The sequence below is a fragment of the Aethalodelphis obliquidens genome, unplaced genomic scaffold (assembly GCF_003676395.1).
Source record: "Aethalodelphis obliquidens isolate GAN/ISIS:26980383/991018 unplaced genomic scaffold, ASM367639v1 scaffold44, whole genome shotgun sequence".
NCBI classification, from domain to species: domain Eukaryota; kingdom Metazoa; phylum Chordata; class Mammalia; order Artiodactyla; family Delphinidae; genus Aethalodelphis; species Aethalodelphis obliquidens.
The window spans coordinates 3,634,459-3,653,762 of NW_020837988.1; the positions used below are offsets into that span (position 1 = coordinate 3,634,459).

General features: G+C 39.4%; 1 long non-coding RNA gene across 1 annotated transcript; it reads right to left on the bottom strand.

Moving 5' to 3' along the window:
- Positions 1–528: 528 nt before the first annotated feature.
- Positions 529–14,039, bottom strand: LOC113606323 (uncharacterized). Its single transcript, XR_003427497.1, has 3 exons — positions 13,966–14,039; positions 11,877–11,878; positions 529–552 (listed from the first exon to the last, which is right to left on the bottom strand). It is a non-coding gene; the product is annotated as an uncharacterized LOC113606323 (long non-coding RNA).
- Positions 14,040–19,304: the final 5,265 nt, after the last annotated feature.

The following is a 19,304-nucleotide window of genomic DNA, read 5'->3' on the forward strand; positions in this document are numbered from 1 at the left end:
GATGTGGCGCTTTCCAAGTGAGTGCATGCAATGAATATGAAAATTGGTGATGACAGTAGCTCAGTAAGTTTATGAGGCATAACTGTCACAGAAAAGTAACACCTTCTAGTGGGAAAGTTGATAAGGGCAGATAATTTGAATTAGGCGAGGCAAAAAGGTCAAAACTGATGACTTTGGAAAAATGTGAAATGATCCTGAATACATTACTTTCATTTGAGGTGTGCTAGGTGCACGATGTAAGGGGTAATGGATAAGGAGGGACTGAGAAAATCGTGTGCTCCAAAGAACTATTTTGTTGCAGAAAATATTCCTGAGCTTCTTTGCTTTTCCTTGACTTTTTTTTTTTTTTTTTTTTTTTGCAGTACACGGGCCTCTCACCGTTGTGGCCTCTCCCGTTGCGGAGCACAGGCTCCGGACGCGCAGGCTCAGCGGCCATGGCTCACGGGCCCAGCCGCTCTGCGGCATGTGGGATCTTCCCGGACCGGGGCACAAACCCGCGTCCCCTGCATCGGCAGGCGGACTCCCAACCACTGCGCCACCAGGGAAGCCCTCCTTGACTCTTTTTAAAAGCATTTTCACTTCTATCCTGGGTCTGTCTTTTGTTTGCGACTTGAAAATGCCTAATAAGATACCCTGCCACGCATGACCTTACAACATGACCTTACAACAGAATCTCTGGTACATAAAGGTTTTCTGTAATTCTTTGGGTTTTTATACAATAATATTTGATATCTCTATTGGTTCCCTAAAGAGGATAAAATCAGAATGAAAATTAAGTCACTGGAATCAATAAAAATGTCGTAACTTATAAAATGTTACTATTAAGAAGCAGCCTTCAAGGTCTTAAAGTTTTGCATGTAAATATTGTATCTTTCAGCGATATTAGGCTATTGCACATGCAGATTTGATCTAATAATTGTGTCTATTCAAACACTGAAAATCTACCTAGGTAGTAGCATTTCTCACCTGTAAATGAACCCTTGTCAGAATCCTCAAGCAAAAGGAGCTCTTATCTTAGTCTGTACAACCTTGGGACCCACACTCTAGCATGAAACTATTATAATCTTATCCAAATAATAGCCTCAAATGAATAGAACATGTCTTTCCTCTTTTAGAAATATGGCTTAGAGAAATTTATCTGAAAACCACACACACACACACACACACACACACACACACACACGCGCGTGCGTGCACGTGCAACCCTTGAACAGGTGATCTGCACAATATGATGTCACACTAGAGCTAGTCTTCAAGTAATCTGTGGTTGGAATGAGGGGGATAAGAAATACTCTAAAGAACATATATTTAAGAGATTAAAAACATTGAACATTCTTCTACCCTGTAGAAAGGATGTTTAAACATTTTAATTCATTAGAAAAAAGTCACTAGCCCTTACTCTTTTGTAAAATCATAGACGATTACAGCCTTGTAACAGTAAGGGAAGATCTTGTACAGGACCAGTACAGAAGGGACCCTGAATATTTAATTTTATAAGTGGTAAGATGAAAGTCCAAAGAGAAGATGTGACTTGTCTGCAATCACAGAGCTATTTTGTGGCTTCACTGAAATCAGAAACCAAAGTTTCTGGATATACCACCCTAGTTTTCTGTTTTCCATATGTTACCCTTACTTCCACTTGATATGAATTTTATGAAAAAAAAAGTAGCATTTCTCCTGGAAGAAAGAAGCTAAAGTCCACTAGCAAGGCTGCTACCAATCTGGGCTAGGTCCGATTGGAATATGGCGGAATGCGGTTTACTTTATTTGGCTGGGAGCATTTCTCTGTAACCTGAGGATTCATTAGTTTGAAGTGCTGGCCTCTTGCCTCTTTCCAAGGCCATTTTAGATGCAAATTGTACCCCAGACATCATTTTTAAGTGACAGGAAAATCTCTGGAGATAACAAGAATCAGTCTGTGAAATTTATGGACCCTTTGCATTTTCTAATCCTTCTTGATGAATAACTCAGTTTCCAGCCAGGGTTTGAACTTAAGAGTTGATAAAGCATCAGTTTAAGCTGCTGGCTACTAAATCAACGTAAGCGATGGCTTAATCAGTCTTTCTACTCCCTCCACTACCTTCCCACAGAATTCCATCAGACTTGTATTGAGTCAGGTCAGCAAGAGACAGATACCCTGACAGGCCATTTGTAGCCCATGGTTAGCATGGTAAGAGTGTGTGGACCAGCAAAATGATGCAGTTCTACTAATGAGGATATCGGTAGTCTTCAGAGCAAGGCTGAAAACCTTGACCTAGAGATTGCTGTAGTTTAGGCAGGAGGAGTATTATGAAAAAATGGGGAGGAGACAGCTAACGACTTTGATCATTTATAGAGGAGATGCCTTTGGTGATACTCTGTACTTATTCTGGTTTTCTAACCTATAATAGGAATGCATGTCTAGGCGAAGAACACACAGCAAATTGGAGGGGCAGTTTACAGACCCTTTCAAGACGGGAAAAAGCGGGAGAGTAGATTTTGAGTGAGGGTGGGTCCTCCTTAGTTATCCTCTCTGGAATTTGATAATGGAAATGTCTTCCGAAGGTTCATCTTCTCCTGGCAAATTGAGAAAAGTTTCCACTGTTCTGAAACCAAAGTTTTGGCATGTAGTTTTAAGTGTAGGTTATGTTATGCAGAGAAATCGTTATTGCCGCTGACGGATGATCCAGTGTGGTAGTTTGTCTTATTAAAATTTTGCTGTCTATATAAGTATGCATTTTAATTATAATTAAAAAAAAAAAAGAGTGTGCCCAGTGTTTAACCAAGCAGATGTCTTTCTATACCCAGACCTGTGAAGAAGCATGGGTGCACTGTGGCTTTTCTGATGCTGTGTGTGGTGGGTAAATTGATATTTTATGACTCTGCTCTCTGTTTTCTAAGCCAGATTCCTGAGGAACATGAAGATGAAGGCTGTCTGAGCTGAGAGGAGGGTCATTGTGATAAGATGTGAATCTTGGGGATCAAGGGGTGGGTTTCTCAATCTTGTTTCTTCGGATCTGAGTGGTTGTCAGAGAAAGTCTGTTAGTAAAGAGCAGAGGCATGATGAACTACTTGACTAAGAAGAGATCCACCATGAGGGGAGAGGACGTCTACTTTTTAGTGAGGATTGATGTTTCTGTACATCCTCTATAGGAAGATGGTTTCCTAAAGCCTTTGCTACTTAAAGTGTGATCCATGGACCAGCAGAACCAGCATCTCCTGGGAGCTTTTAAAAAAATGCAAAAATCTCAGGGCTCTTCTTACTAAAGAAGAACCTGCAATCTAACAAGATTTTCCAGTGGTCCATCTGTATCTTACAATTTGCGAAGCACTGTTCTAAAAGAAAGCTCCACATGAAGATAAATGTTTTTCTTCCTCGAGGGTCTGAGGACTTTTGTGACAGCCCAAGGGTCCGTGGTCAAATCCATCTCCTGGGAGTGAAACGAATTATACTGTAATTTAAATTTTGCAAACCAGTTTTCATATGCATGAGACACCCATTGTGATTTTAAATGATTCAGATAAATTGAGGCTTTTTCTTTCTCTGTCTCCCTCTGTCTGTCCCTCCCCTTCCCTCCTTCCTTCTACAAACCTCTCCCTATCTCTTTCTCTTCCCTCCCCTTTCCTCCCCTCCCCTCCTAACCCCTCCCTTTCTCTGTCTCTCTCTCTCTCTCTCTGATATGGAAAATCAAATCTATTAGTCCATAAAACTTCAGTATTTCAGTGTGAAGACATAACTATTTTCTCTTACTGATTTAAGAACCTCTGTGGAGGCTGGGGGTTGAGAATCTGTATTCTCAGGCACGAATGTAGGATTTTGCTGGCAGAATGAGTGCCAAAGTGCTTACCTGGACAGTGTCCTCAAATATCAGTTACCCAAAACTAAAGCAATAGGGTCTGTTATAGAAATAAAAATACTTTTTCACAATTAAAAATTTAACATTTTAGTTTAGGTTGCACTAAGTTTTCCCTAAATGGGTGGACTTGCAAAAGCAAAACTGATTTTTCATCTTTTTTGGGGAATGTACTTAAGTAGGTACAAAGAACTTTGTGGCCAGATGGGAGTTTGTTTAACAAACCAAAAACTTGCTCTAAAAACCAGGTTCCTTTTTTCAGTGGATTTAAAATAAATTACTGAATAAACAAATATTTACCTTTAGCCAACTGCTATCCTAGGTGAGAGATATGATAGGTTTTTCTAGTAATAATTTTTGCATTTTCAGGTATACACTTAGATCTGCACTGTTTTCATTTCAAACTCAGGGAAAACATCTGTGATTATAGATATAAAGTGGTTTCCCTGTAGCTTTAAAAATATTTTCTTCCAAATTATTTTTCACATCCAAATTTAGAGTAAATGATCCAGTCTTTCCTTTTGATGGCAAAGGGGAAACAGTCAGTATAAAGGAATGCAAATTAGATATACTCAGAGTCAAATTGGATTTCCAAATAATAGTAAACAGTGATCATTACTAATGATAACAATGTTTAGATAAAGGAAATATTGTAACTTTGATGTGTTACTAATGTTGTGTTCTTTTGGGTTAGAATAACAACAGTATTCTTAGATGTAAAATAATCCTATAGATCCTAGAGATGATTGAATTAAAAAAAACTAGAAGGAATAAGCAGCCCATCTTTCAGTTTCTGATTTATATATGGCTGCATCTTATTTCATTTATGATTTCTCTATGACCAGTGTCACAGGAACAGATCTGGAATGAGACACCCCCATTTGTAGTGAAATGGCAATTCACATTATTCTTGTTTATGTCATGTCTCTAGGATGACTAGCTGGGTAGAAGGTAGGATTCATCTATCTATCTATCTATCTACTATCTATCTATCTATCTATCTATCTATCTACTATCTATCTATCTATCTATCTACTATCTATCTATCATCTGTTTATTTTTAGGAGCCACAATAGGTATTTTCTTGGTCTCCAGGAAACAAAATTGACTGTATTTTTGTGTGTGTGTGTGTACAAGTATATTGCCACAAAGGAAACTTGCTTCTTGCTTGGTATTATGTTTTTAATAAACTAAACTAGAAGAAAATAGTTCAATGAAGATACATTTATGATTATTAGGCTGCTCCTTCTACATAGAGTATTAATTTTGAAATCATTATGTATGTTAAATTGCACAGTCAACAAAGTTCATTAGAAAACATTCTATAACATGGTGTTGTATTCTCTAGGTTTAAAAGTATGGCTATAGGGATTTCCCTGGTGGCGCAGTGGTTAAGAATCCGCCTGCCAATGCAGGGGACATGGGTTCGAGCCCTGGTCCGGGAAGATCCCACATGCCGCGGAGCAACTAAACCCGTGCGCCACAACTACCGAGCCTGTGTTCTAGAGCCCGCGAGCCATAACTACTGAAGCCTGTGTGCCTAGACCCCATGCTCCACAACAAGAGAAGCCACTGCAATGAGAAGCCCGGGCACTGCAACAAAGAGTAGCCCCCGCTCACCACAACTAGAGAAAGCCCACGCGCAGCAACGAAGACCCAACGCAGCCAAAAATAAATAAATAAAAGTATAGTTATATAAATTATTGACTTTAGAAAGGGAGATAGAGAGAGAGAGAGGGAAGGAAGAGGCATGCATTTTTGGTGGAAGAGATACCCATGGATCCAGTATTCCTGAATATCATCTAAGAGTTCACTTCTCCTCTTGATCCCCAGAGTCCTCTGTTGCACCAAAATCTCAGCAAGCCTTATCTTTAAGTTTCTAACCAACAGTGCGCGTAAGGCGTTTCCCCAAGAAAGCTTAATAAGAAAACAGATATTAATACCTAAAAGTGACAAAAGTCCTTTCACAACTTAAAGGTATATGGTAGCAATCCCTCAGCAGAGGAAAAGCTTTGAGAATAAACAGAAATGGAATATTCAGATTTAAGATACTGGAACAAGGAGCGAGGACTTTGGAAAAGTCTAGAGCTTTGAATGTTACCAGGCAGCATGAATTCAGCGAGTAACCCAGAATTAGGTACCTAGGGCTAAAGGGAAGGCTTATGAGCTTCTCAGCATTGGGAAGCAGGGCACACCAGAGGCGAGCTTTGCCGTGTTCAGGACTGTGCCGTTGCTAACTCCGTCAGAAACACGCAGGAAGAAAAGTGAAGTCGATGAAATGGTTTTGGAGCTTTTGAAATAGAGGATTCATGTGCCACCTTTTAGTCATTTCTGGCTCTTAAGTTCCTGGGCAAATATGAATAATCCCACAGAGATTACACAGAGTACCAAATGTTTTGAAGCACTATAGCTATAATCGTGGTTGGTCTAGCGATGTTTGCAACCCAGTGACCCCACCTGAAAGTGGTTCTAGAGCAGCTGCCCCTCCCTCTGCTGCATCCCCCCTGGGGCTGTGCCTGCTGCCCATGGCGCAGATGTCACAAGGACCAAGTCTTGCTCCAGAGGCCCTCTTGGCTGGTCTGGCAACTTCAGGAGGGTCAGCTCAAGACACAGTGGTCTTCTTAGTACCTTGACCTTCAGAGTCTCTTCTTCATGACAGGGTGTCTAACTTGCTTAAGAAAGTATATCCCAGAGGCAAGAGATATAACAGGAGTAAACTGTATGGTTTTTTGTTTCTTATTCTTTTATTTTGTTTCAATGCGATATCTGCAGTATGAACTTGAACCCTGCAATGGAGAGTTCCATACCAGGTCTTGGGTTAAAAGGTTTCATGAGGAACACAGATCCACAGCTGGTCTTGAGTCCTATGTACGCCCATGTTTTCCTGAAAACCTACTTGTATAAAGCTGGGTACTCGTGCTCCTCGAGACCTATATAGGATTGGGCACGGGCTTCCCTGGTGGCGCAGTGGTTGAGGGTCCGCCTGCCGATGCAGGGGACGCGGGTTCGTGCCCCGGTCCGGGAAGATCCCACATGCCGCGGAGCGGCTGCGCCCGTGAGTCATGGCCGCTGAGCCTGCACATCCGGAGCCTATGTTGCGCAACGGGAGAGGCCACAACAGTGAGAGGCCCGCGTACCGCAAAAAAAAAAAAAAAAAAAAAAAAGATTGGGCAGGAACTCAACTTCAAGCCCAGGGAAAGCAAAGACCTGCCCCAGTATTTTGTGACTTTTGAGCTCATGACCTCATTTTCCTTTCCAGTCCCACCGTTTCATATCTAAACTCATGAAAGGCACTCAGCAAAAATCTTCCCATTCAACAGCTTTCAATCTGGCAAGAAGACGGTGTTGCTGTAACCACTGCCCTTCTTTAAACTCATAGAAGCAAAAGTCCTGTCACTTCACAATATTCACACTTCTTAGATGAGAGTCTTTGCTTAAATAATTTTACTATTAACTGTATAATTTTTCCCAAGATCATTAACATGTCTGAAGGGATGAAAAATATGTCTTTGCTTCCTCTGGCCTTTTACACCCCAGGTTTGCTCAGTCTTAAGATGGGAGGTGCTATATGGTCTGAATGGTTGTGTCCCCCACCCCAAAATTCATATATTGAAATCTTAACCCCCAAGGTGATGCTATTAGGAGGTAGGGAACTTAGGTAAACGATTAGGTCATATGGGGTGGAGCCCTCGTGATTGGGGTTAGTGTTTGCTCTTTCCTTCTTCCATGTGAAGACACAGGGAAAAGACCACTATGAACCAGAAAGAGGCTCTCACCAAAACCTGAACATGCTGGCATCTTGATCTTGGACTTCCAGCCTTCAGACCGTGAGAAATACATCTCTGTTTATGATAAGCCCCCCAACTTATGGCATTTTATGATAGCAGCCCGAACGGACTAAGACAGGAGGGTAGGTAAGTACTTACTTAGTTTGAAGGAATTTTTAATTTGTTTATGATCTCATCAGAAATTTCTGCTCTGTAGACAATTTTTTAAAAGTTACAATTCTTACGGTGCCAAAAGCATCTCACAGTGCCTTAGAGATTTATCTGTTTAAAAAAAAATGAATAGGGGACTTCCCTGGTGGCAGAGTGGTTAAGAATCCGCCTGCCAATGCAGCCGACATGGGTTCGAGCCCTGGTCCGGGAAGATCCCATATGCCGCAGAGCAACTAAGCCCCTGCAGCACAACTATTGAGACTGCACTCTAGAGCCCATGAGCCACAACTACTGAGCCCAAGTGCTGCAACTACTGAAGCCCGTGTGCCTAGAGCCTGTGCTCCGCAACGAGAGACCAACGCAATGAGAAGCCCGCGCACCACGAGGAAGAGTAGCCCCCGCTCGACGCAACTAGAGAAAGCCCGTGTGCAGCAACAAAGACCCAATGCAGCCAAAAATAAATAAATAGATAGGTGGGTACACTAAAAGAAGACCACCATGGTGCCTTAAATTCATATAGACATGACAAACAAGTAAATGCTGGCTCTTAAGCCCATTGCAATAGAATGATGCAGGTGATTACATGTACTAGTTCTCCAAATTCTTTCTTCCATCATCTGTTGAGTGTATTATAGTTTGTGGGGTTCGACTTTTCCCCCTAGATTTATTTTTACAATTGTATCTTCCTTGGGCACTTACTCATTTTAAATTAGAATCAGAGGAAAGCCTTGCTTGGTATTTAGAATAAATGCACTGTTTAACAAATTGACCCAGAGATAACTGGACGATTGGAGTTGCAAAGACATAGATGAAGTAACACCATGGAAAATACCTGGAATCTTGGTAAGCTCTCTTCTCGTTGAACATGTGGTATCAAATCTCTGGTCCATGGCTTTGCCCAAAAACCCTGGGCAGCATCCGAAAAGAAGGTACTGAAGTGACTTGTCTCTTCCTAATTATATCTTAAAAAAACAACCCTGGTTCAGATATTCTATTTAAATTTGAGAACAGTTTTGTCCAGAAATGTATAGCCCATGTTACACTTAACAAGAAAGTGTTTATCCAAAGAGTTAATACAGATGAGTCATCTCGCACTCAAATGCCAGTTCTCTGGAGGTGGGATTCCCGTAAACAGCCAGACACTTTGAACTTATGGTTTTCACTTTATGTCATCCTCCAGCCACTAAAACAACACAGCACCGTGGAGTTCTTCCCTGCTAAACCCAAACACACCCACCTCATGGAAACTTACTCTGGAAAACTGAGAAAGAAAAGTGTCTTCCTAGAGAAAACTCCTGTTCATCTCCTGGGTATTGACTGATCTTTGCCTGTGAAATGGGAGTTGCACAGCATACTGGTTTTAGGTCAGCGTAACTGGTTCCGGAGAATAGTGAGTTGCTCTTCAAATGTTATCTGCACCTGCAAGCTGGGGATAACTCTTCCAAGAGTGACTTGCTTTCGAGATCTGAAAACCTTTCAGCTCGGCTTCAGGAACTGATTATTTTAAAGAAAAGACCACACAACTACTGAGCCTGCGCTCCGCAACAAGAGAGGCCGCGGCAGTGAGAGGCCCGCGCACCGCGATGAAGAGTGGCCCCCGCTTGCCGCAGCTTGAGAAAGCCCTCGCACAGAAACGAAGACCCCACGCAGCCAAAAATAGGTAAATAAATGGATAAATAAATTTTAAAAAGAAAAGACTTCAAAGCTCCCAACTCAGATTTCTCACCTCACCTCGCATAGACCTTCTGTTGCGATACATTAATTCTTCTTTCATCAGCTTCCCCTACTTGACCATATGCTGCTTGAAGACAAGGGTCTTATTAGTTTTGAAGTCCCAATTCCTAACACAGTACTCCTAACACACAGTAAGCACTCAACGAGTGTTTTGTTGAATAAATGAATGAACGCATGAATATCATTTCAATTTATTGAATTTAACATATAAGAATGGCAATGGTTTTATATTTGAGGACAGCTGATATTAAATTTAAGACTTCCCCTTAGCACTTGTGTAACTCAGAGCAATTTATACAAACTCTGGTCTCAGTTTGGTGGTTGTTGTTTGCTTTGGGTGCGTGTTTGTTTTTTCCTCTAGGGCACTGATAGTAATACTTTGTAAGAAATACTGGAAGAATTAAATTATGATGGTGTCTTTACTCAGAACACAGTCCATTGGAAGCATTCACTAAAATGTGGCTATTAAGGGGACTTTCCTGGTGGTCCAGTGGTTAAGGCTCCACCTTCCAATGCAGGGGGTGCGGGTTCGATCCCTGGTCAGGGAGCTAAGATCCCACATGCCTCACAGCCAAAAAACCAAAACATAATACAAAGCAATATTGTAACAAATTCAGTAAAGAATTTAAAAGTGGTCCACATCAAACAAATAAAAAAACAGAACTTAAAAAAATGTGGCTATTCCTTTAAAATTGTTTTATTGTTATGAGTATTTGGGTATAAGTTATTCAGAGTGCTCTCTCTACTCATCAAATATTCAAGGCAAATCTCCATGAAAATAGTTTGGTAAATGTGGAAATTTTTCATATCCTGAGGAGACAGTGTTAAAGTCTGAAGTAAGTTTTGGCCTAAGATGAGTGATTGAGAACATCAGAACACAGTGTAGAATTTAATCCCTGCCGCAAGCATGGGAAAACCCTGTGCACAGCTGAGATTGCATTTTATTTGTATGCAATGATTTTATCTGTACGTTCCAAGTGATGAGTTAAGGCAGTTAATTGGATTTTTCAGACCTTCAGTCAAACTAACGGAGGAGAGAGAAAAAGAAGAGAGACAGAGAAGGATTTTAAAGCTTGAATAATTGAGATTTATGGCTTCTCAACTGCCATGTCCTTGATGTGTTTTAATCACTTGTAGGATGTGTTGAAGGTAAACTGTTATGAAAAATAAAGAGCAGAAGTTTGTGAAGGATTTATCATGGAAATATATGAAGTAAGTAATCTTAAAAAGTTCTACCGAAGCATGTCTAAGAAGTGATTGTTCCCCTGCATTATTTTTTACAGATACAGAAAATTAAACCACTTTTTAAATTCAATTTCACTAGTCCTTCTCTGTATGTTGCATTCCAAAGCCCCGATTCTAGACAATAAGACAAATGTTTGGTTTTGGTAATACACTTTTTCTGCCTTGTTCTAACTTTGGATTTAGTTTAAGGAACTCTAAGATTCCATACTTACTAACTTGGGTGAGATTCAGTTCTACCGTATGTCAGACAGGCGTAATTATCCCTCTTCATGAGATTGTTAGGAGAATAAATTATTTACACACAACACTCATTCAATTGCTTCTAACTAAATTGCAATTGGTATTTATAAAAGTGAATGGCTTGCAATACAGATCTTCCAAGGAAATGAACTCTAATCTATTCATGACCAGGTCTATCATTATGGCCCCAGAACACTTCATAGCCATCCATCAATGGATGAATGGATAAACAAGATGCAGAACATGTAATGGAATATTACTCAGCCCTGCAAAAGAAGGAAATCCCGCCATTTGCAACAACATGAATGGACCTTGAGGGTACTATGCTAAGTGAGATAAGTCATACAAAGACAAATACAAGTGTTAATATCACTTATAGAAGAACTAAATAAGCTGAACTCATTAAAACAGAGAGTGGGTTGTTAACAGTGACTGGGGGGTGGGGGGAAGAATTTGGGAGTGTTGGCCAAAGGGAACAAAATTGCAGTTAGAAGATGAATAAGTTCTGGAGAACTGATGTACAGCATTATGACTGTAGTCAACAATACTGTATTATATATTTTAAATTTGCTAAGAGACTAGATCTTACATACTCTCACCATAAAAAAGAAATAAAAATTATTTGACCAGATAGAAGTGTTAGTTAATGCTATGGTGGTAATCATATTGTAATATATAAATGTGTCAAATAAACCTGTTGTACACCTTAAGCTAACACAGTGTTATATGTCAATTATGTCTCAATTTATAAAAATCTTTATATTGGAAATGAATTCTCTCTAGATTTAAAAGTTCAAGTTGAAAGATATTTTTCTTCTAGACTTTTTTCCATCACTCATCTTTAAAGACACTTAAAATAACCTGCATATCTCTCCTTTCTAGCAACAACTGCATCCTCTAAGAACAACCATTCTTTGAACCTTTTCTTCCCCACTTCCATTGGTGTGTTCATAGACTGAAAGTCTATTGAGGACTAAATTACAGTAAAGAAGGGGCTGACAGAAAGAGTTATTTGCATTATGTTGGCAAACAAAGATACCTGGCTTTTTGGCTCCTTTTTAATTACCTTGTTTATTTATTCAAAAAGGTAACTAAAGAGTATTTCATTTCCAAGTGTTCAATAAACACCTGACAACGTTACCAAGGATTAAGTTATAGTGCAAAAAAGAGACTAATGCTACACTGCACAGGTAACATAGCTGGTTAATGTAGACGTGGGTGGACGTTTATTGACATATCCCTCTCCTAGATTGAGAAGGGACTTGAGATGTCTGTGCGTACTCTTAATAAGTAGGCTGGTAGGCTGTACTATTTAAACCAACACATATTTTTCTAGCTGAAAATAATTTAATATCTCTATTTAAATCTATATTGTTAATTATATAATATATATTGTTAATTGTCATTTTTAATCAAATGTTGCTACATATGCCTGATCAAAGATCATTAGCAATAATTTAATCTTAAATACAGTTATCATAGAGTTTATGATTTCCGACGCTTCCGGTCCAATTTACAAACTCTAGGTAACTTAGATGAAATGGATAATTTCTTAGACAACACAAACTATTTTATTGACTCAAGAAGAAAATCTGAATATACCTACAAAAGTAAAGAGATTGAATTACTAATCAAAAATCTTCCCACAGAGAAACGCCCAGGTCCAGATAGCATCATAGGTGAATTCTACCAAATATGGAAAGAAGAATTAACACCAATACTGCACAAACTCTTCTAAAAACAGAATGAACAGAACACTTCTAAACTCATTCCACCAGGCTGATTTTACCCTTACACCAAAACCAGACAAAGCATCATAAGAAAAGAAAACTACTGACCAATATATTTTATAAATTTAAACGTGAAATTCCTCAACAAAATTCTAGCAAACTGAATCTGGTACTGTATTAAAAAAACTATACACCGTGAACCTGTCAGATTTACCCAGGAATGTAAGGTTGGGTCAACATAAGACTTTCAACCAATTAAATACAGCATACTAATAGAATAAAGAAAAAAGAACACATGATCATCTCAATAAACACAGAAAGAATATTTGACCAAATCCATCATCATTTTATGCAAAAAGCACTCAACAAATGCTGAATAAAAGGTAACTTCCTCAAACTGATAATCTATAAAAAGACCACAGCCAGCATCATGTTAATGGTGAAAGAATGAAAGCCTTCCTCCTAACTCTGGGATTATGATGAGGCTGTTTGCTCTCACCACTTCTATTCAACATTATACTGGAAATTCAAGCCAGGGTAGTTAGGCAAGTAATTGAAATAAAGACCATTCAGATTGGAAAGGAAGAAGCAAAACTACCTCTATTTGCAGATGACATGAGCCTGGGTGTAGAAAATCCTAAGGAATCCATGAAAATACTATTGAAACTAATAAAGGAGCTCAGCAATTTGCAAGACATAAGATCAATATACAAAAATCTATTTTAATTTTATACACTAGCAATAAAAGTCTGAAATTAAATGAAGAAAATTCCATTTACAAAAGCACCCAAAAGAATAAAATACATAGGGATAAATTTAACAAAAGTACAAACTTATTCTGTGAAAACTAAAAAAATATTGCTGAAAGAAATTAGAGAAAATCTAAATAAATGGGAAAACATCCCAAATTCATGAATCAAAAACCTTATTATTTTTATTTTGTTAAAATGACAATATGCTCCAAAGTGGTCTATAGATTCAATACAATTCTTATCAAAATCCCAAAAAGTTTTTTTTTTTTTGCAGAAAATGATAAGCTGATCCTAAAATTCATATGGAAATTCAATGACCCAGGATAGCCAAAAATAACTAGGAAAAGAACAAAGTTGGAGGACTCATGGTTCCCAATGTCTAAACAATACAGAGCTAGAGTAATGAAAACTGTGTGGTGCCTATACCAGGACAGACACAGATCAATGGAAGAGAATCGAGGGTCCAGTGATACACTCTCACATTTATGGTCACTTGATTTTTAACAAGGGTGCCAAGACAATTCAATACAGAAAGAATAGTCTTCTCAGCAAATAGTGCTGGGACAATCGGGTAGTCACGTGCAAAACACTGAAACTGAACACTTTCCTCACACCATACACAAAAACTAACTCTACATGTAAGAGCTTAAAAGTAAGAGCTAAGACCATAAAACTCCTAGAAGAAAGTCCAGGAGTAAAAATCTTCATGACTCGGGTTTAATAAAGCTTTCTTAGATATGACAGCAAAACCACTGTATTGAAAGGAAAAAAAGAATAAACTGCACTTCGTCAAAAGTGAATGTATGGCGGAGGAGTAAGACCTGGAGATCACCTTCCTCCCCACAAATACATCAGAAATACGTCTACATGTGGAACAGCTCCTACAGAACACCCACTGAACGCTGGCAGAAGACGTCAGACCTCCCAAAAGGCAAGAAACTCCCCACGTACCTGGGTAGGGCAAAAGAAAAAGGAAAAAACAGAGACAAAAGAATAGGGACGGGACCTGCACCAGTGGGAGGGAGCCGTGAAGGAGAAAAGCTTTCCACTCACTAAGGAGCCCCTTCACTGGCAGAGATGGGGTTGGCCAGGTGGGAAGCTTTGGAGCCGCGGAGGAGAGCGCAGCAATAGGGATGCGGAGGACAAAGCGGAGAGATTCCCACACAGAGGATCGGTGCTGACTGGCACTCACCAGCCCGAGCGGCTTGTCTGCTCCCCCACCGGGGCGGGCGGGGCTGGGAGCTGAGGCTCGGGCTTCAGTTGGAGCGCAGGGAGAGGACTGGGGTTGGCGGCGTGAACACAGCCTGCAGGGGGTTAGTGCGCCACGGCTGGCCGGGAGGGAGTCCGGGGAAAAGTCTGGAGCTGCCGAAGAGGCAAGAGGCCATTGTTACCGGTGCACGAGGAGAGGGGAGTCAGAGCACTGCCTCAACGAGCTCCAGAGACAGGCGCGAGCCGTGGCTATCAGCATGGACCCCAGAGACGAGCATGGGACACTAAGGCTGCTGCTGCAGCCACCAAGAAGCCTGTGTGCAAGCACAGGTCACTCTCCACACACCCCCTTCTGGGGAGCCTGTGCAGCCCACCAACGCTAGGGTCCCGTGATCCAGGGATAACTTCCCTGGGAGAACGCAACTAGCAAGACAGGAACACAACCCCACCCATTAGCAGAGACGCTGCCTAAAATCATAATAAGGTCACAGACATCCCAAAACACACCACCGGACGCAGTCCTGCCCACCAGAAACACAAGATCCAGCCTCATCCACCAGAACACAGGCACTAGGTCCCCTCCACCAGGAAGCCTACACAACCCAATGAACCAACCTTACCCACTGGGGACAGACACCAAAAACAACGGGAACTACAAACCTGCAGCCTATGAAAAAGAGACCCCAAACACAGTAAGTTAAGAAAAATGAGAAGACAGAGAAACATGCAGCAGATGAAGGAGCAAGATAAAACCCACCAGACCAAACAAATGAAGAGGAAATAGGCAGTCTACCTGAAAAAGAATTCAGAGTACTGATAGTAAAGATGATCCAAAATCTTGGAAATAGAATGGAGAAAATGCAAGAAACATTTAACAATGACCTAGAAGAACTAAAGAGCAAACAAACAATGATGAACAACACAATAAATGAAATTAAAAATTCCCTAGAAGGGATCAATAGCAGAATAACTGAGGCAGAAGAACGGATAAGTGACCTGGAAGATAAAATAGTGGAAATAACTACTGCAGAGCAGAATAAAGAAAAAAGAATGAAAAGAATTGAGGACAGTCTCAGAGACCACTGGGACAACATTAAATGCACCAACATTCAAATTATAGGGGTCCCAGAAGATGAAGAGAAAAAGAAAGGGACTGAGAAAATATTTGATGAGATTATACTTGAAAACTTCCCTAATATGGGAAAGGAAATAGTTAATCAAGTCCAGGAAGCACAGAGAGTCCCATACAGGATAAATCCAAAGAGAAACATGCCAAGACACATATTAATCAAACTATCAAAAATTAAATACAAAGAACAAATATCAAAAGCAGCAAGGGAAAAATAACACATAAGGGAATCCCCACAAGGTTAACAGCTGATCTTTCATCAGAAACTCTGCAAGCCAGAAGGGAGTGGCAGGACATATTTAAAGTGACTAAGGAGAAAAACCTACAAACAAGATTACTCTACCCAGCAAGGACCTCATTCAGATTTGACAGAGAAATTAAAAGCTTTACAGACAAGCAAAAGCTAAGAGGATTCAGGACCACCAAACCAGCTTTACAACAAATGCTAAAGGAACTTCTCTAGGCAGGAAACACAACAGAAGGAAAAGACCTACAATAATAAACCCAAAACAATTAAGAAAATGGGAATAGGAACACACATATCGACAATTACCTTAAATGTAAATGGATTAAATGCTCCCACCAAAAGACACAGACTGGCTGAATGGATACAAAAACAAGACCCATATATATGCTGTCTACAAGAGACCCACTTCAGACCTAGGAACAGATACAGACTGAAAGTGAGGGGATGGAAAAAGATATTCCATGCAAATGGATATCAAAATAAAGCTGGAGTAGCAATTCTCATATCAGACAAAACAGACTTTAAAACAAAGACTATTACAAGAGACAAAGAAGGACACTACTTAATGATCAAGGGATCAATCCAAGAAGAAGATATAACAATTGTAAATATTTATGCACCCAACATAGGAGCACCTCAATACACAAGGCAAATACTAACAGCCATAAAAGGGGAAATCGACAGTAACACAATCATAGTAGGGGACTCTGACACCTCACTTTCGCCAATGGACAGACCATCCAAAATGAAAATAAATAAGGAAACACAAGCTTTAGATGATACATTAAACAAGATGGACTTAATTGATATTTATAGGACATTCCATCCAAAAGGAACAGAATACACTTTCTTCTCAAGTGCTCATGGAACATTCTCCAGATTAGATCATATCTTGGGTCACAAATCAAGTCTTGGTAAATTTAAGAAAATTGAAATTGTATCAAGTATCTTTTCCAACCACAACACTATGAGACTACATATCAATTACAGGAAAAAGTCTGTAAAACATACAAACACATGGAGGCTAAACAATACACTACTTAATAACCAAGAGATCACTGAAGAAATCGAAATTAAAAAATACCTAGAAACAAATGGCAATGAAAACATGATGACCCAAAACCTATGGGATGCAGCATAAGCAGTTCTAAGAGGGAAGTTTATAGCTATACAAGCCTAACTCAAGAAACAAGAAAAATCTCAAATAAACAACCTAACCTTACACCTAAAGTGATTAGAGAAAGAAGAACAAAAAACCCCCCAAAGTTAGCAGAAGGAAAGAAATCATAAAGACCAGATCAGAAATATATGAAAAAGAAATGAAGGAAACAATAGCAAAGATCAATAAAACTAAAAGATGGTTCTTTGAGAAGATAAAAAAATTGATAAACCATTAGCCAGACTTATCAAGAAAAAAAGGGAGAAGACTCAAATCAATAGATGTAGAAATGAAAAAGGATAAGTAACAACTGACACTGCAGAAATACAAAGGATTATGAGAGATTACTACAAGCAACTCTATGCCAATAAAATGGACCACCTGGAAGAAAGGGACAAATTCTTAGAAAAGCTCAACCTTCCAAGACTGAACCAGGGAGAAATAGAAAATATAAGCAGACCAATCACAAGCACTGAAATGGAGACTGTGATTAAAAATCTTCCAACAAACAAAAGCCCAGGACCAGATGGCTTCACAGGAGAATTCTATCAAACATTTAGAGAAGAGCTAACACCTATCCTTCTCAACCTCTTCCAAAATATAGCAGAGGGAGGAACACTCTCAAACTCATTCTTCGAGGCCACCATCACCCTGATACCAAAACCGGACAAAGATGTCACAAAGAAAGAAAACTACAGGCCAATATCACTGATGGACATAGATGCAAAAATCCTCAACAAAATACTAACAAACAGAATCCAACAGCACTTTCAAAGGATCATACACCTTGATAAAGTGGGATTTATCCCAGGAATGCAAGGATTCTTCAATATATGCAAATCAATCAATGTGATACACCATATTAAGAAATTGAAGGAGAAAAACCATATGATCATCTCAATAGATGCAGAAAAAGCTTTTGATAAAATTCAACATGTATTTATGATAAAAACCCTCCAGAAAGTAGGCATAGAGGGAACTTACCTCAACATAATAAAGGCCATATATGACAAACCCACAGTCAACATCGTCCTCAATGGTGAAAAACTAAAACCACTTTCTCTAAGATCAGGAACAAGACAAGGTTGCCCACTCTCACCAGTATTATTCAACATTGTTTTGGAAGTTTTAGCCACAGCAATCAGAGAAGAAAAAGAAATAAAAGGAATACAAACTGGAAGAGAAGAAGCAAAGCTGTCACTGTTTGCAGATGACATGATACTATACATAGAGAATCCTAAAGATGCTATCAGAAAACTACTAGAGCTAATCAATAAATTTGATAAAGTAGCAGAATACAAAATTAATGCACAGAAATCTCTTGCATTCCTATACACTAATGATGAAAAAGCTGAAAGAGAAATTAAGGAAACACTCCCATTTACCACTGCAACAAAAAGAATAAAATACCTAGGAATAAACCTACCTAAGGAGACAAAAAACCTGTATGCAGCAAACTATGACACTGAGGAAAGAAATTAAAGATGATACAAACGGAGAGATATATCATGTTCTTGGATTGGAAGAATCAACATTTTGAAAATGACTATACTACCCAAAGCAATCTACAGATTCAGTGCAATCCCTATCAAACTACCAATGGCATTTTTCACAGAACTAGAAAAAAAATTCACAATTTGTATGGAAACACAAAAGACCCCGAACAGACAAAGCAATCTTGAGAAAGAAAACTGGGGCTGGAGGAATCAGGCTCCCAGACTTCAGACTATGCTACAAAGCTACAGTAATCAAGGCAGTATGGTACTGGCACAAAAACAGAAATATAGATCAATGGAACAGGATAGAAAGCCCAGAGATAAACCCACGCACATATGGTCACCTTATCTTTGATAAAGGAGACAAGAATATACAATGGGGAAAAGACAGCCTCTTCAACAAGTGGTGCTGGGAAAACTGGACAGCTATATGCAAAAGAATGAAGTTAGAACACTCCCTAACACCATACATAAAAATAAACTCAAAATAGATTGAAGACCTAAATGTAAGGCCAGACACTATAAAACTTTTAGAGAAAAACATAGGCAGACCACTCTATGACATAAATCAAAGCAAGATCCTTTTTGACTC